At 47.7% G+C, this 19,428-nt stretch overlaps 1 long non-coding RNA gene across 1 annotated transcript in view; it reads left to right on the forward strand.

The window, feature by feature from the left end:
- Window positions 1-12,820, forward strand: part of LOC138297436 (uncharacterized) — a 29,278-nt gene extending 16,458 nt beyond the window's left edge. Inside the window, exon 2 of the long non-coding RNA XR_011204104.1 lies at window positions 12,258-12,820. This is a non-coding gene — a long non-coding RNA (uncharacterized lncRNA). The remainder of the gene's footprint in view (window positions 1-12,257) is intronic.
- Window positions 12,821-19,428: the final 6,608 nt, after the last annotated feature.

A 19,428-nucleotide genomic window follows, 5' to 3' on the forward strand; every position in this document is an offset into this window, starting at 1 on the left:
CAAGAGCAGATTTATGGCCCAAGATGTGGGCTCCTTGTATCTCCCAAACCAGCAGAGGCCTGTGTAAGCCAAAAACACTTAGTTGAATAAAATGAAATGTTGTACAGTCTTGAATTCACTGGAGACAAACACACAGTTGCATTTCCTCTCCTCCGTCTTCACCCAGCACATGCAATGAGAAGGCAGTTTTTCAGTGAAATAGAATGCAGTTCTCTCTCATAACTCTGATTGGCTGTTGCCAACCAACAAGTGTGAATTTCTCAAAACTGAAAATGTGTTGGTATGACTGAGGGACGAGGTATGAGGAATGAGGAGTAGGGATGATGGATGAGGAGTAAGGATGATGAATGAGGTATTAGAAGTAGGAATGATGGAAGATGGATGAGAAGCAGGGATGAGAGATGAGAAGTAGAAATGATGGAAGAGAAGTAGGGCTGATGGAAGAGAAGTAGGGATGAGAAGCAGGAATGATGGAAGATAAGTAGGGATGAGAAGCGGGGATGACAAGTAGGGATGATGGAAGAGAAGTAGGGATGATGGATGAGAAGCAGGGAAGAGGGATGAGAAGTAGGGATGATGGAAGAGAAGCAGGGATGATGGATGAGAAGTAGGGATAATGGATGAGAAGTAGGGATGATGTATGATGGACGAGAAGTAAGAATGATGGATGAGAAGTAGGGATGATGGATGAGAAGCAGGAATGAAACACAGGGATGAGAAGTAGGGATGATGGAAGAGAAGTAGGGATGATGGATGAGAAGCAGGGATGATGGATGAGAAGTAGGGATAATGTATGATGGATGAGAAGTAGGGATGATGGATGAGAAAAAGGGATGAACGAAGAGAAGCAGGGATGATGTATGATGGATGAGAAGTAGGGATGATGGATGAGAAGCAGGGATGAGAAGTAGGGATGAGGAATGAGGATGTACTAAAATGGATGCTGTACACTGGGTACTTTTTAGGGGGCACCCTTTGCAACCCCACGGGGAAGGGTATTTCTCCATCTTAGCCTAGCCTTGGGGCCTTTGTCGCCACCCATGGTGACTATCATTGCGGCTAGCAGCAAGTCCTTACTTCTGCAAGTGGCCTCTGCTGGACAGCCCATCTCTCTGCCTTGCGGGCCTCCAGCTCCCTCAACAGATGATGGGTGGGGATCTGACCTGCTTGCCCCAGAAAGCCATCAAATGTGGATGGGGGTAGCACAAGCAGTCAGGTCCTGGGAGAGAGGGGCCAAGTATCTTTGCTGTGTTATCAACCCAGAGTCAGGGCCCTCTACAATCTCTTCAGGTTGCCTGCTCAAGCCCCAGGGCAACCCCCCAGCACGTCTTGTGCACCTCTGTGGGATACTCACCAGGTTTCATGGGACCCCCCCAATCGTGCTGAATCTGTGTTCTGAAGGTCCCGCAGATGACGGGGTCACTGCCCCTGCCTAGTGGCCTGTCCCGGCCCACACATTCAAGTCCTGAAATATGCTCCCACAGGAGGGCCGTGCACCATGTGACTCCTTGAGGGCCCCACTGTAGGCATAGAGTGGTGCAGAGTAGAGTAGAGTGGCAAAGAGTGCAGTGAAATAGAGTGCAGCGGAATAGAGTAGAGTACTTAGAGTGCAATGGCATAGAGTGGTGCACAGTAGACAGAGTGGTGTTGAGTGCAGTGGCATAGTGTTGTAAAGTAGAGTGGCATAGAGTGCATTGACGTAGCGTGCAGTGGCATAGAGTAGAGTGGTGCAGAGTGAAGTAGAGTGCAATAGTGTGGAGTGGAGGGATATAGACTGTATTAACAGAGTGCAGTGGTGTAGAGTGCAGTGGTGTAGAATGTAGTGAATAGTGTACACTGGCATAGAGTGCAGTGGTATAGAGTGGTGCAAAGTCATGTAGACTACAGTAGTGCACGGTAGAGTGATGCAGAGTAGAGTGCAGTGGCATAGAGTGCAGTAGAGTATGGTGGCATAGAGTACAGTGGTACAGAGTAGAGTCCAGTGGTGTAGAGTACAGTGGCGTGGAATAGACTGGTGTAGAGTAGAGTAAAATGACACAGAGTGCAGCGGTATAGAGTACAGTGGAACAGAGGAGAGTGCATGTTGTAGAATGCAGCTGTGTAGAGTGCAGTGGCATAGAGTACTGGGTAGGGGTAAGAGGAAAAAGAAGCAACATGAAAGGGGAGGGGGCGGGTGGGACAGAATAGAAGCACCATGGATGAGGATATGAGAGACACAGAGAAAACACAAAAACTCGAAATTAGTGCTTGAACACAAAAACAAAAAGTAGCTCCAAAAACAGGAGGAGTGGATGGATACAGGTACTTAGTCCATGCTCCACGGGAGAGCCAAATACAAGAAGAGGACATGACATCCACATGCCAGGGTGTTAGAAATGGGGTCTTTGGTTGGCAGTCAGGTTACCCCCTGTCCAAGCAAGGACCCTCACTCTAGTCAGGGTAAATCACACACAATCCAAATTATCCTGTGCCCACCCTCTGGTACCTTGGCATTGAGCAGTCAGGCTTAACATAGAAGGCAGTGTTTAGAAAAATATATAATATTTATCTGATAAGGTGCAGGTCAAAACGATTAAAATGCAACAAGTATTTGTTCAGATATCACTGCAAAAGTGATATAAAGGCCCTCATTACAACCCTGGCAGTCTTGGACCGCCAGGGTTGTTGTGGCGGATTTCACCACCAGCAAGCTGGCGGTGAAATCCACAGTATTACGACCGTGGCGAAAGTACCGCGGTCGCACCGCCGGGACTGCCGGTTTCCCGACACATTGGTCCCGGCGGATTTAATCCGCCAGGGCAGCGCTGCTAGCAGCGCTGCCCAGGGGATTACGAGTCCCCCTACCGCCAGCCTTCAAACCGCCAGGAAAAGGCTGGCGGTATGGGGAGTCGCATGGGCAGTGCAGGGGCCCCCTGACACAGCCCCGTGCAGCTTTTCACTGTCTGCTGCGCAGACAGTGAAAAGCGCGACGGGTACAACTGCACCCGTCGCACGGCCGCAACACCGCCTGCTCCATTTGGAGCCGGCTCCTGTGTTGGGGCCGAGATCCCCGCTGGGCCGGCGGGCGGAAAACAGGTTTCAGCACGCCAGCCCAGCGGGGATCTCCTGATGGCCGCGGAGGGAGTGCGGCCGCATTGGCGCCCGCCCGGCAGTCCGATCTTGGCAGGCGGTCGTAATGAGGGCCAAAGTGTCTTTAATCTCTTAAAAACAATAAATGTCTCTTTCAAGCACAAAGTACCTGGTTTGCGTTAAAAATCTCTGCAAAGAACCGCAGAGCAGGAGATGCGTGGAAAACAGGGAGGTGTGCATTGATTTCTCAGGCCGCACACAGCAATGCGTCATTTATTTTTCACGCAGGGATGGCTGTTTGTCGTTTCCCGGTGCTCGGTCATGGATCCTCTTCAGGTTGCAGGGTTTTCAGACGCCCCGGGTATGATGCCTGGATTTCCGGCGCTGACAGGACAAAGTCACAGGGGCTGCGTCAATCCGTTGGGCGTTGCATGGAAATTTTTACTGCATGGCAGGCGCTGCATCAATTCCTCTCTAGAAGTCGGGCTGTGTCGTTCCGGCTCGGCTGTGCGTCGATCCAGTGGGGGGTGCGTCGCGTTTCCGGTCGCTACGTTGGCACTGTGTCGATCTTCTCGTTGCAAAGTCAGGCTGCGTCGTTCCGGTTCAGCGTGCAGTGAATTTTTCACCATGATGCAGGCTGTGTGTCGTTTCTGGCAGGCTGTGCGTCGATTTTCACCGCACAAGGAGTCCTTCTTGTAGAGATGAAGGCCCTCATTACAACCTCTGCGGGAGCCAGAATACCGCCAGTGCCGGCAGTATTTCTGGCTCCCTATTACGACTTTTCCGCTGGGGCAGCGGACGGTAAGAGTGTTACTGTCCAATGGCCCAGTGGAAAAGTCACATCAACATTGCTGCCGGCTCGTAATAGAGCCGGCGGCAATGCTGATGTGCAGCAGGTGCAGTAGCACTCGTTGCGCATTTCACTGCCCTGAAATGTGCGACGGGGTCATGCCTGGGGGGGCCTGCACTGCCCATGCCAAGAGCATGGGCAGTGCAGGGGCCCCCAGGGGCACTCCAAGTCCCCTTTACCGCCAGTCTTTCCATGGCGGTGTTTACCGCCATGGCCAGGCTAGCTGTCGGGGACTCATAATCCCCAGGGCAGCAGTGCTTTCACCGATGCCCTTGGGATTATGACCGCCAGACGAAAGCCTGGCAGTGTAGTGGAGGGCCCAGCGAATTGGCCATGGCTATTGCGCCACGGGTATAATAGCTGGCGGAACACCGCCAGCCTGTTGGCGGTGTTACCGCCAGCTTACCGCCGGCCACCAGGGTCATAATGAGGCCCGAAGTATTTTTGGTCCTGAGACTTCAGAGAACAGGAGGCAAGCTCTGTCCAAGCCCTTGGAGAGCACTACTCACCTCAGCCAGAGAGCAGCAAGGCAGCAGGGCAACAGCAAGGCAGCAGTCCTTCACAGAAAGCAGTCAGGTGAGTCCTTTGGGCAGCCTGGCAGTTCTTGGCAGGATGCAGGTTCTGGTTCAAGTTCTCTTCTCCAGGAAATGTCTAAGTTGGTAGGGGCAGAGGCCCTGTTTAAATACCCAAATGTGCCTTTGAAGTGGGGGAGACTTCAAAGAGTGGCTTAGAAGTGCACAAGGCCCCCTTTCAGTTTAATCCTGTCTGCCAGGGTCCCAGTAGGGGGTGTGGCAGTCCTTTGTGTGAGGACAGGCTTCTGTCATTTGACATGCAAGTGTCAGGCCCTCCACCCTCACAGCCCAGGAAGACCCATTCAAAATGCAGAAGTATGCAAGTGAGGCTGAGTATCCGGTGTTTGGGGTGTATCTGAGTGAATGCCCCATGGAGCTGTCAACTGAACCCAGCCAGATGTGGATTGTAAGGCACAGAAGGATTTAAGTGCAGAGAAATGCTCACTTTCTAAAAGTGGCATTTCTAAAATAGTTATATTAAATCCAACTTCACCAGTCAGCAGGATTGTGTATCACCATTCTGGCCATACTAAATATGACCTTCTACTCATTTCAGATCCACAGCTACCACTCAAATAGTATATGAGGGTAGCCCCAATGTTAGCCTATGAAGGGAGCAGGCCTCACAGCAGTGTAAAAATGAATTTAGGAGTTTTACACTACCAGGACATGTAAACTACGCAGGTACATGTCCTGGCTTTTGCCTACACAGCACCCTGCCCTATGGGTTACCGAGAGCATACCTTGGGGTGACTTATATGTAGAAAAAGGGGAGTTTAGGCTTGGCAAGTACTTTTAAATGCCAGGTCGAATTGGCAGTGAAACTGCACACACAGGCCCTGCAATGGCAGGCCTGAGACAAGGTTATGGAGCTACTTAAGTGGGAGGCACAATCAGTGCTGCAGGCCCACAAGTAGTATTTAATCTACAGGCCCTGTGCACATATAGTGCACTTTACTAGGGACTTATAAGTAAATTAAATAATCCAAATGGGGAATGATCCAAGGTTATCATGGTTAAAGGGGGAGAGCATACACACTTTAGCACTGGTTAGCAGGGGTAAAGTGCGCAGAGTCTTAAAACCAGCAAAAACAGCATCTAAAAAGTGGGCAAAACGTTAGGGGTGACCACTCTAAGGCTGTCAGGTCTAACACATAGCAAACAGGAAAGAAGGAAATTAGATCATCGCTGAGGCTAACAACTGGCAAACTATGGGCAGGCTGTAAGCCCACTGTATGTAAACAAAATTCTAGAAGAGACAGCACATGCACTGACTAGGCGAAACTTAAGAAGGACCTCTCTATTCCTACCACTCACTGCACAGTATGCTGTCACTACCACACTCATGCTGCTTAGCTCCTAGTGATGGCAGTAGACTTCCACCACTGTGAAGGTAGAGCTTAAGGTGCCCCTGCCGGTCCACCAAGACTGCAGTTCATGAGACAGGCCTATGTCATGGCTCACACGCAAGATTCGTGTTTGTCTATGACAAGAAAAATCAGCATTAGGGATCCAGACATCAGTATTGTTGGGGACCCAGGGTGGGGGTGCACATCCATTACCATGTGGAGGACTTTTCTGTTCCAACAGACGGAAGGGCAGAGATTGAGTGTTTTTTGAGTTATACGCTCAGAAAAAAAACAGGGGCCAGATGTATGAAATTTTTTTGCACTCGCAAACGGTGCGAATCGCAAAATTCGGCCGTTTGCGAGTGCAAAAAAGTGGTCTGCGATGCATGAAAGGCATTCGCAGACCACAAATAAGAAATCGCAAAAATTGTGATTTCTTGCGTTGTGACCTTGTTTTGCGAGTCGCAATTTGCGATTCGCAAAATCCACATCGCAAGGAGATGCTGCAAAAAATCGCGAATTGCGATTTTTCGCAGAATGGCATTTTGCACATGCAAAATACCATGAAAAGAAACCAGGTGGTAACCTGGTGCAAACTTTAAAAATGCATTTAAAATGCATTTTTAAATTGAACATGTAAAGAACACATGCCCTTTTGGCGTGCAGCAGAGGGGGCCTTAGGCCCCCAACACCCTGGGCTTTTGCATTTCCAAAATTGCGATTTCTGGTTCAGAAATCACAATTTTGGAAATGCAAAAAATTTGCAGATATGGGCCAACAGGCCCATAGCTGCGAATGGGGCCGGTATCGCAATTTGCGATTCGGTAATAGCATTTGCGATTTTTAAGAAATCGCTATTACAGAATCGCAAATGTGATACATGGCACTTTGCGAGTCGGAAATAGCGATTTCTTAAAAAGCGCTATTTCCGACTTGCAAAGGGCCGTGATGATACATCTGGCTCCAGATTTGGTAAAATCCCAGGGGTAATGAATACATTACATTTTTATAGATCTCCCCATAACATTGATGTGCTTGATCAATTTGGACCAAATCTGGTACACTGCAAGGGTTGGCTTGTGAAGAACTGTTTTTAACAAAGGTACTGCAATTGGTCCACAGTGGAACAGTTACTGAGAGGACAAAAATGATTTTGCTGTGTATTGAAGAGTCACCAATAACTACAGTCGCCCATTTGTAATTCCATTATTTGCTAATACCGATTTCAAGATGATATGCCGATATGCCGATACTTGGTGTCCTTTGTGTCTAGTCAATCATCTGTGGCAGTGGCTTGTCTTTTCCAGCCCACCACTACTTTTTCTGTTTCAATCAAGAGTTTGAATAAGGTTGTAAGTGGTACTGACACCACCTCTCCAAGCTATTACAGGATGAATCCAACCTAGTTGATTTTACTTGCCTTACTTTGAACAAGACTTAAAATGTATTTTCTTTGAAAGGAAAAAACTTTGTTCGTTTTTTCAGAAATTTGTTCAAGTCGCCCTTCACGAACTGATCTTCTAAAACTCCTTTATTCGCAGAGTGTCGGGTAGTTGGTGATTTGTGGCTGCTGTGAAAAGAAACTTAGGTATCCATTTAACCACCGATAGGCAGATAGGCAGAAGCATATTATTTTCACATAAGTATTCTGTAATTGCCACATTGGGATTTCCATTGCACTTTAAAAGCGAAACATTTACATACACCTGGTGCAATCGTTTGAAACATGCAATATGCATCCATGTGTTATTTAAATATTTGTGATGTTTAGTGCACACTTACATGTGCCAGTTTGCACACACCACTTTGCCAGAGAAGAGCTTAAAGGCTGTGATATTAAGGTTTGCAAATACATTTGGTGTATGTTACTATGCAGGTTAGCAGGATGTAGTTCTAGTAAAGGTCACTTTCTGGTTAACGTCTAAGTTACAGCCTGACAGCAGTGTGGAAGAGCTTAAAATAATTCACGCATTGTCAGAAGACAGACTACATATCATTAGGTCAGGGCAGTTAATCTCCAGTCAGAATGAGAGACTGGATCTCTACCAATCATTCTTTGATTCAGAAGTTTGTGATCCAAGTGCAGTTAGGGTCTGCACAGAACATGTGGCATAATTACCTAACATAATCTTAGTGGAAAGTGAAGGAACACTTTGCTCCATGGATCAAGTACAGCCAGAAAATGGTGAGGGTGGCATAAGACTACTCTAACATCCTTTATTGTTTTTGTTATCTCATAATGTCCAGTCTTCTAGATAATTAGCCAGGGAAATGTCACTGGCTTTGAGCTTTGGAATGTCAGGGATGGGAAAGGAATATTGGGAATTGCGACATGTCTTGTAATTCCTGATTCGTCCATAAACTCTATTACCCTTTGTAAGGAAATGCCTCCTTGGCATGGTTACCCCCTGACTTTTTGCCTTTGCTGATGCTAAGTTATGATTTGAAAGTGTGCTGAGGCCTGCTAACCAGGCCCCAGCACCAGGGTTCTTTCCCTAAACTGTACCTTTGTCTCCACAATTGGCACAACCCTGGCACTCAGGTAAGTCCCTTGTAACTGGTACCCCTGGTACCAAGGGCCCTGATGCCAGGGAAGGTTTCTAAGGGCTGCAGCATGTCTTATGCCACCCTGGGAACCCCTCACTCAGCACATGCACACTTCTTCACAGCTTGTGTGTGCTGGTGGGGAGAAAATGACTAAGTCAACATGGCACTCCCATCAGAGTGTCATGCCAACCTCACACTGCCTGTGGCATAGGTAAGTCACCCCTCTAGCAGGCCTTACAGCCCTAAGGCAGGGTGCACTATACCACTCGTGAGTGCATATGTGCATGAGCAATATGCCCCTACAGTGTCTAAGCAAAACCTTAGACATTGTAAGTGCCGGGTAGCCATAAGAGTATATGGTCTGGGAGTTTGTCAAACAAGAACTCCACAGTTCCATAATGGCTACACTGAAAACTGGAAAGTTTGGTATCAAACTTCTCAGCACAATAAATGCACACTGACGCCAGTGTGCAATTTATTGTAAAATACACCCAAAGGGCATCTTAGAGATTCCCCCTGAAAACGTACCCGACTTCCAGTGTAGGCTGACTAGTTTTTGCCAGCCTGCCACACTCCAGACATGTTGCTGGCCACATGGGGAGAGTGCCTTTGTCACTCTGTGGCCAGGAACAAAGCCTGTACTGGGTGGAGGTGCTTCTCACCTCCCCCTGCAGGAACTGTAACACCTGGCGGAGAGCCTCAAAGGCTCACCCCCTTTGTTACAGCGCCACAGGGCATCCCAGCTAGTGGAGATGCCTGCCCCTCCGGCCACTGCCCCCACTTTTGGTGGCAAGGCTGGAGGAGATAATTAGAAAAACAAGGAGGAGTCACCCACCAGTCAGGACAGCCCCTAAGGTATCCTGAGCTGAGGTGACTCTTACTTTTAGAAATCCTCCATCTTGTGGATGGAGGATTCCCCCAATAGGATTAGGGATGTGCCCTCTCCCCTCAGGGAGGAGGCCCTCAAGGACAGTAGCCATTGGCTACTGCCCTCCCAGACCTAATCACACCCCTAAATTCAGTATTTAGGGCCCCCCAGAACCTAGGAAACTAGATTCCTGCAACCTTAACCAGAAGAAGGGCTGCTGACCTGAAGCCCTGCAGTGAAGACGGAGATGACAACTGCTTTGGCCCCAGCCCTACCGGCCTGTCTCCCAACTTTGAAGAAAACTGCAACAGCGACGCATCCAACAGGGACCAGCGACCTCTGAAGCCTCAGAGGACTGCCCTGCAACCAAGGACCAAGAAACTCCCGTGAACAGCGGCCCTGTTCAACAATCTTCAACTTTCTTGCAACAAAGAAACAACTTTAAAGACTTCACGTTTCCCGCCGGAAGCATGAGATTTTCCACTCTGCACCCGACGCCCCCGGCTCGACCTGTGGAAAACCAACACTTCAGGGAAGGACTCCCCGGCGACTGCGAGCCCGTGAGTAGCCAGAGACGACCCTCCATTAGCCCCCACAGCAACGCCTGCAGAGGAAATACAGAGGCTCCCCCTGACCGCGACTGCCTGTAACAAGGGACCCGATGCCTGGAACCAACACTGCACCCGCAGCCCCCAGGACCTGAAGGAACCGAACTCCAGTGCAGGAGCGACCCCCAGGCGACCCTCTGCCTAGCCTAGGTGGTGGCTACCCCGAGGAGCCCCCCCTGTGCCTGTCTGCATCGTTGAAGAGACCCCCGGGTCTCCCCACTGCTTTCAATACAAAGCCCAATGCCTGGTTGCACTCTGCACCTGGCCCCCCCGGTGCCGCTGAGGGTGTATTTTCTGTGCCTGCTTGTGTCCCCACCGGTGCCTTACAAAACCCCCTGGTCTGCCCCCGAGGATGCGGGTACTTACCTGCTGGCAGACTGGAACTGGGGCACCCCTGTTCTCCATTGAAGCCTATGTGTTTTGGGCACCTCTTTGACCTCTGCACCTGACCGGCCCTGAGCTGCTGGTGTGGTAACTTTGGGGTTGCCTTGAACCCCCAACAGTGGGCTACCTTGGAACCAACTTTGAACCCTCTAAGTGTTTTACTTACCTGTGAACTTAACATTTACTTACCTCCCCAAGGAACAGTTGATTTTTGCAGTGTCCACTTTTAAAAATAGCTTATTGCCATTTTTGTCAAAACTGTACATGATATTGTGATTATTCAAAGTTCCTAGAATACCTGAGTGAAATACCTTTCATTTGAAGTATTACCTGTAAATCTTGAACACGTGGTTCTTAAAATAAACAAAGAAATATATATTTTTCTATATAAAAACCTATTTGAGTGTGTGTTCCTCATTTATTGCCTGTGTGTGTACAACAAATGCTTAACACTACCCTCTGAGAAACCTACTGCTCGACCACACTACCACAAAATAGAGCATTAGAATTATCTCTTTTTGCCACTATTTTACCTCGAAGGGGAACCCTTGGATTCTGTGCACACTATTTCTTACTTTGAAATAGTATATACAGAGCCAACTTCCTACACCCTTGAACTCTCTAATGCTCCCACCCCCTGCAATCTGGGAGCTTTAGAAGTGACCAGGAGGATGTTGCCCAGCATCTGAAGGAAGTAGGACTTGTGACTGGAACAAAAAGTAGGGGTAGAGAGGTATGTCTCCCTCGTGGATCTGTTGGTTGACATCCCTTAACAAAGAGGTCGTTATATATGTGACTGCCAAAATAGAAGTGAAATTAACATGCGCTCCTGGCCGATGTGGAGCAGAACATTGCTGAAAACTGCTTATTTTTCTTGTTTTATGGACATAGACTAACTTTGACTTTTTACAACCCAGTGTGTGGGCCTTCTCTTCATTTTCCTTCAGTGGTATGACAATTTTATGGTTTTGTTTGCTGAATTAAATGGTGGTTTGGGATGGCTTTCATTCTTCATATGTACCCTTGAAGATAAAAGCCTGCTGGTTGGTACTGGAGGTTAAGCTCAGGTTTTCTCACTGAAACAATCGCCCATATTTAAGAAAAGGTGGTGCATCAGAGCTGATGTGCCACTTTTTCTGCGCCCCTAATGCCACCATGGTTGTGCCGTATTTACATTACGGCACCCCATGGCAGTCGTTGGCACAATTGCATCAACATTTTTGATGCTATAGTGGCGCTTTGCTGCACTAGCATCAAAAATGTTGACACTAGTTTAGCAAAGTGCAAGGAGGCCCATAGGTTTCTACGGGAGCGTCAATTTAATGCCTGCTCCGAGCAGGATTTAAAAATGATGCCAAAAATGACACCGTGAAATCTGTTAAATTTCACTGCACCATTTTTGTGGGCCTCCTAGTGCCGGAACACCCCCCATACATACATTATACCTGGTGCAGGCAGAATGTGGCACAAGGGTTTACAAAGTGGCGTAATGCATGTATTGAGCCACTTTGTAAATATGGTGCATCGAAAAAATCACTTTAGTGCCGTCTTAGCATAAAATAAATAGCGCTATGGCGGCGCTAAGGTGGTGCTACGGGCTTTTAAATATGCCCCATTGTTTACAACAACAAGGCATAGGCCAGGTTTGGTCACTTTGCAGAACTCCATTCATTGTTCTGCTCCCAGATAACAATCCTGAACCTTAGAACTCCTCCTTCTATGTCTCAGTCACATGGCTCCCTCCACCTCACCGCCCCAAACTGCAGAGACAAAACTGCTGTAGACAAATCAACTGGTGTTTTTCATAATCCTGTTTCAACAAAGCATATCCTTTGCACGGCTCCCCCTGCAGATAAATTATTATTTTATCAAAACCCTAACAGAAATATTATACAGCAGTCTTGTGGTTCCATGTGAAGTCTTGTTACATGTTCATTCACCTATTTCATTGCTAAGAATCCGATGATGCCAAGAATGATCTTGGATTTTTTGTGTTTCTGTGTCGCGCAGGGTCAAGGCATTCAGCAGACACGGCCCACTGTCTAAGGATGAAAGGAAAATGCAGGAAAGGCAGCTGCTTTAAATTTGAAATTCGCTCAGGAGTCTGCAACAGATACGGAATAAACTGCTGCACCTCGCCGCCATCTACAAGATAGAAAGTGTGGAAGTACTGAAGATACCCAGAAGAACAACTGCAGTGACGGAGAAAGACCTTCTCAAAGTACAAGCTATAGAGCTGTGGATAGAAGTATGTAACATGAAGAAGACGTGCCTGCTCTTCAGGGCAGGCCTAAGCACCTGCTTCCTTCCTTTGGCATCACTGATTCTGTCTTGAACATCTACCCTGGTGTTCTGCATTCATCTTACGCTGATTCTGGATCAGTCACGCAGTCCCTTCTGGTATACATCTCATGGCATAGCAGGCTGGACTGATTTATTGGCATGCAATATCTAATGTGTAATCTGGTCTAAACCTATTTAAACAGAGGCATTTTGACTGCCTAATCACATCCCTGCTGCTGTATGTTTCTGTCATTGCTATGAAAAGAACTCTAATAAAATCTCTGCATCAACTCAATGTCTCCTGTTTTCATTTGAAGGAACTTCGGAGAAGGGATTTGGTTGGTTAGGACATCGTACATACTTTCATTTTTGGCCCCTAGGGAAATGTTTCTGGGTACCCATGCTTTAGACTGATATCTTTTTACCTTTCATAAATGGTATAGACTGGAGCTGACACTCAAGGCATAATAATATAGATTCTAAATTCAAATGTAATTTTAAAGCACACCAGTACCTGCAGGCTCTTTGGGGTCTATTCACAAACTTCATCTGGTAGTACGCTCTGTAGTAAGATAATATAGCCTTAGAACCCGCCGTAGCGGGCTCTACCGGCTATTAAAGGCCCGCTCCTCTGCGTTAAATGCCCGAGCCGAAGGCGAGGGCATTTAACAAGGGAGAGGGACTTTAATAGCCAGTAGAGCCCGCTACGGCGGGTTCTAAGGCTATTAGAACATTCTGCCACACAGGGCAGAATGTTCTATTAAAAAAAAAAATGTTCACGGAGCCCGAGGGGATTTAAATCCCCTCGGGCTCCGTGAGGCTTTGTTCACAGCTGTTGCTGTGAACAAAGCGAACACTGGAATGTTGGCGCTGCGGGCTTTTACCGGCCAGTAAAAGCCCGCAGCACTCCATTGTTTTCAATGGAGCCCCCAGCATACCAATGTTCTAATAGTACTACAGACATTCTACACAATGCTCTTAGCAAACCTACATGCGGAGTTTACACTTCCGCCTCTCCTACATTTTTCTGTGCAGCGATATCTGCCCTGACTGTGGAGTCTACAGAGACTTAAGTACACATTTTTGAAGTAAACGTGGGAGGGACATGGAGGAATGGCTTAAAAATGGGGACTACTTACTACTTAAGAGGAGGGGTTTGCAGAAAGGAAAGGTAAAAGGAGGGTCAGGTCGGTTTATGGAGGAACCTGTACCCACCCACAAAACAGTAAGCATTTGCCATTCACAAACAGCCCTTCTAAAGTTCCCACAGCCTAAAAGGGACATAAAACAGTTGTAAATTACTCCAGCTCAGAGCTGAAGTAAGTCCAGCAGCAAACATGGCCAACCACTAGTACTGCAACACCCTTCTATAGAAGTCAATGGAGCTAACCTGGGGACCCCACAGGACATGAATTTAAATTAAATTAAAATATTTTAAATATGTTAGAAAGTGGGTTATTGGTAGTGGTAAGTATGAACCTACCCCTGGAAATAAGACCACTTACCAAATATAGGTTCAGTAAAGGTCTCAGTAAATTAGCCCCTTGCTCAACCCTCAGTAGCTATAACCGAGCAGGCTGGCCTAACTTAGGAGACAAGAGTGTAAAACATTAAAAAACTGCAATACAGTAAATAACTGGGACACAGCACACAATACAAATCCCACAACAATGTAAAGAAATAGGTTATTTTTTAATGGGTAGACACCAAAATGTAAACATTCCAATGTAAGGAACTGGAGATATGAATTTGTAAAAAATAAACATTTTCTAGTGCTTAGAAACACAAAGCGACAACTTTTAAACAATTCTCAAACTTCTCCAAACTTCAGGAGGTGTTTCCTGAAGTCCTCCTTGCAGGATCAAAGGGTCCAAACACAAATCCAAGGGTCTGGAATCTCTTAGATGGTCCTTGTAAAGTTGGATCACAATTCCCACAATGCTCCTGGCCAAATCCTTAAAAGTCCACTGGAAGCACTCCAGGCTGGGGACCCTTGCTCTAAATGATGCAGGTGAAGCTGTGTTAACCTGTAGCTGCAGGGAGTCCACTCCTGAGTCCTTCTTGAAGCAAGGCTCCTTCCTCAAGGCTGTAGTACCAGATTGAGCAGCAGGCAGAGTTCACTCAGAAGTACAGGCCCAGGGTGCAGATCCGAATTCCAACAGGGCAGTCTTTCTTCCTCTTGTAGTTTCAGGTAGCAGATCTGAGATGCTGTGCACCTCTCCATAGTTATTCCCAGCTCCTGGGAATCAGGAGGGGTGACATCCCTGACAAATAGAATGCAGTGTGACACCCAGATGTATGACTACTTCCTCCAAAGTGTGGCATGTTCCTGTCCCAGAAAACACCATTCTTCCAAAATCCATGATGGATGAAATGTCGGCAGATGACTCAGAGCTTATTAAACCAACTCTCAGTGTGGCTCTTTTCCATATCTCTCCTCCTCCTAACATCTGTGATTCCTTCCTTAAGACTGTTATCTGGCTCAGGGGTCCAGAAGGTGGGGGTTAGGTGATCTGGCATGCCCTGCCTGTCCTACTCTCCTTTGAGACTGTATGTCTTTTGACCCCTCTCACTGCTCTGGCATTCCTGTGTCACCGCAGAGCTGCCCTTTACCAGGTAGCCCCCCCCAGACAGCCACTTATTACTTAATCAATCAGCTCTGCTAATCCTGTTAGCACTGACCAGTCGGACTCAAAGGGAACCATCAGAAGGCTGGATTTTAGCTTACAGAAAGACAAGCTTTTTCTCTCTACAGGTTATGATACATTAACCAATGGCAAATTGCTGGATTTATCAAAACAAACCTTTTAAGTCCTTCAATGACTTGCAGACGCTTTTCCCTCCTAGATTTACAATGAACTATAATATTGCAATGTTAGCCTATGAAGCCCAGTATCTACATTGGGGGGGAAATTAAATGAGCAGTTTTTCCCCTCACCAGGGTTTATAAAGCATCTTTTACAGGGACAATGCCTATAGTTAAATGACCTGCACCCCTGGAACACCTAGGGAAGACCCTGGGGATACCTAATATGTGAAAATAAGGAAGATTATCACTTTTAAAATGCCCATTGCACCAAAGTCGAATTGGAACACCATTTCCATTTAAAAGCAGTCTGCAGAGTCATGCTGCATTTACAAATGACAGAAAACCACCAGCAGTGCCCACATGCAAAGGGCAGCAATTCTGCTGGGCCTCTCCTTCCATGCCCTATTATGTACTAGGGTCTTCTAGGTAGTTGGCACCCCCTTGTCCTATTATCTACTAGGGACTTATAGGGGCTGTCATGCAAACAGTAAGAATTGAACTTTTAAAGACAGGCTGCCTGCATTTAAAAGGACAGAAAGCACACAGCAGTGCACATGTGCAAGTACAGAAATTATATTAATTACAGGGTCTGTCAGGCCAATTGGAAGGGTACCCAAATACCTAGTGTACTCTACTACATGTGTGTTTTAACATAGCATTGGCCTATGTCTGTCTAACAGAGCCCAGGGCACAGTCAGAGTCAGTTACCATCACAACCAGTCAGCAACAAAAATTGGGGTGAACAGGGCAATAGATGGCGTTCCAAGTTGGCCTCCTCACCAAATGTAAGGTGATAGGTCACTAACCTGCACCCAGGTAGACCTTATCACCAAAGTGGAAAAACCTGGAAAGTACATCTTCATTGCCCTGTGCAACCCCAGGTCTGTGTTCCACTATAAAGTCCATCTCCTGTAGGGAAATGGACCACCTCAAAAGCTTGGGATCCCCTCTTCACCTGCATGTGCCACCTGAGAGGTCTGTGGTCAGTCTGAACACAAAAGTGAGCACCAAACAGATATGGTCTCAGCTTCTTCAGGGACCTGACCACAGCAAAGGCCTCCCTCTCAAAGGCACTCCATTTTTGTTCTTTGAGGAGAAGTCGCCTGCTATTGAAGGCAACTGGCTGATCAAGACCCTCCTCGTTTATCTGTGCCAACACTGCCCCAATTCCTTGCTCTGAAGCATCAGTCTGCACCACAAATTCCTTTATGTTGTCAGGGGACAGCAACACTGGCGGCCTTCTGAGTGTCAACAGCCTCCTGGCACCCTGAAGTCCAAATCACTTTATTTGGCCTCTTATTAGAAGTTAGTTCTGTCAGGTGGGGGGTACAATGATCCAATAGTTCTCAACAAATCTTCTATATAACCCAGTCAGACCAAGGAAAGCCTGACCTGTGTCTGGGTAGGAGGAGCTGTCCAATCCAAAATGGTTTGGATCTTGGCCTGGAGAGGTTGTGCGTGGCCTCCACCTACAAGGTGGCCCAGGTACACCACGGAACTCTGCCTTATCTGGTACTTGCTGGCCTTAATAGTCAGACCTGCTTGCTGCATCGCCTGAAGCACTTCCCTCAGGCGGTTTAAGTGATCCTCCCAGGTTGAACTATACACAGCTATATCATCCAGTTATGCTGCACTGAACTGCTCCAACCCAGACAGGACCCTGTTCACCAACCTTTGGAAGGTAGCAGGGGTGTTCTTTAAGCTAAAGAGCATTACTTTGAACTGGTAATGGCCCTCTGGTGTGGAGAATGCTGACCTCTCCTTTGCTCCTTCAGTGAGGGCAATCAGCTAGTAGCCTGAGGTCAAATCAAATGTACTCAGATACTTAGCAGCCTCTAACCTATCGATGAGCTCATCAGCTCTAGGTATAGGGTGTGCATCAGTCTTTGCGACTGCATTCAGTCCTCTCTAGTCCACACAGAACCTTAATTCCTTCCTTCCCCCTGGGGATTAGGTTTGGGTACCAGCACCACTGGACTGGTCCATGGACTGTCAGAAGGCTCAATTACCCCCGACTCCAGCATCTTAGCTACCTCAGCCTTAATGCTGTCTCTGACATGGTCAGACAACCTGTACAGTTTATTTTTGACAAGGGGCTGTCACCAGTGTCAATATGGTGTACACCTGGGGTCAAAGAGAACAGACCAGCAAACTGCCCCAGCACCTGCTTGCAGTCTCTCTGTTGTTGGTCTGTCAATTTCGGAGAGAGTACAACTCCCTCCACCGACCCATCTCGCACGTCATGGAAGAGGAGGTCAGGCACTGACTTAGTTTCCTCCTCTTCTCCCTCATCCGTGACCAATAACATGGTCATGCCTGCCCTATCATGATAGGGATTCAACCTATTGACATGCAGGACCCTCAGAGGGTTTCTGGGGGTGCTAAGGTCGACCAAATAGTTAACCTCACCATTCTTTTCAATGATTGGGTAGGGCCCAGTCCACTTGCCATGGAGGGCCCTAGGAGCTACATGCTCCAACACCCATACCAATTGTCCTGGAGTATCCTCTGGCAGGACAGCCTTCTTATCATACCAGTGCTTCATGAGCTCCTGGCTGGGCTCCAGTTTTCTGCTTGCCTTGTACATGTATTCTGGCCCAAAGCACATAGTCCAGGAAATTGTCCTTTGCTTCTTTGAGAAGCTTCTCCAAAGACTCTCTCAGCAGGCACAATGGTCCATTCACAGGGTGCCCAAACAACTCCTCAAAGGGACTGAAACCAACCCCCTTTTGTGGAACCTCCCTGTAGGCAAACAGTAGGCATGGGAGGAGTACATCCCATCTCCACCTGAGTTTGTCAGAGAACCCATTGACCATGGATTTCAGGATCTTACTTAACCTCTCCACCAGACCATTGGTCTGGGGATGATAAGGGGTGCTGAACTTGTAGGTAATACCACATTCATTCCACATAGCCTCCAGATAGCTAGACAAGAAGTTTGTCCCCTATCTGAAAGAACCTCTTTTGGGACGCCTACTCTGGTGAACACACCAAGCAGGGCCCTATCCACCACAGGGGCAGCTATTGTTCTGAGAGGTATTGTCTCAGAATATCTTGTGGTGTGATCTGCCACCACCAAGAAATACTCATTCCCTAAGGCTGTGGGTGGTTATAGGGGACCAACAATGTCTACCCCCTTCCTCTCAAAAGGGCTCCCAACCACTGGCAGTGGAATCAAGGGGGCCTTGGGTGTGCCCCTATCTTGCCACTGGCCTGACAAGTGACAGAAGAGCTAAAAAAAACTTTCCCTTCTGACATATGAGGCCAATAGAAATGGTTCACCAACCAGTTCAATGTCTTGCTCTGCCCCAAATGTCCTGCCAAGGTGATATCATGACTTAAAGTCTGGATTAACTCTCTGTACTTCTGGGGCACCACCAACCTCCTGGTGGTCACCTCCCTGAGGTTTCGGGCCTTAGTATAGAGCAGTCCATCTTCCTAGTAGGTCCTATGAAATCCACTGTCATCCCCTTCCTCTTGCTTTAAGGCAATCTGCTTCAAGCCCTCAAGAGTGGGACAGTCACTCTGCCCATGGCAAAACTTCTCTCTGGAGGGTCCACTGGCTCCTGTCAATTCTGACAAGTCTGGCAGATCTGGTAGGGATGGAGTCCCATCTTCAGAGATCAGATCCTCCCCATCAGGGTCAGGTTCCTATTGTACCTCTGTACCTCTGGAGTTCTCTGGGCTGGCTCACCAGATCCAGCACCCTTGCCCATGGAGAGTTGGCCCCTTGTTATAGGGTCCAGGATTCCAGCCTTTCCCTTCTGAGTAGTCTGTGACCTAGTCACAGCACATACCCACTCAGGGAGCTCCAATATTCTCTGACCACTCAGATGCTTCAAGATCATTTCCCAGTAAACACTGTACTGGGAGGGCAGGTGGCATAGCTACTTTCTTAGGGCCTGTCACACCTCCCTATTCCAAATCCACCTTAGTCATTGGATGAAGCTTGATCCTGCTGTCAGCATAGGTCACCTGGTGAAACTCACCAGGTAGCATCTCCTCTTGAGATACCAGTGCATCCATCACCATAGTCACACTGGCTCATGTGTCTCTCAGAGCCTCAACCTCAGTGCCATTGTTTTTAGG

Source organism: Pleurodeles waltl, chromosome 5 (assembly GCF_031143425.1).
Source record: "Pleurodeles waltl isolate 20211129_DDA chromosome 5, aPleWal1.hap1.20221129, whole genome shotgun sequence".
Taxonomy (NCBI): domain Eukaryota; kingdom Metazoa; phylum Chordata; class Amphibia; order Caudata; family Salamandridae; genus Pleurodeles; species Pleurodeles waltl.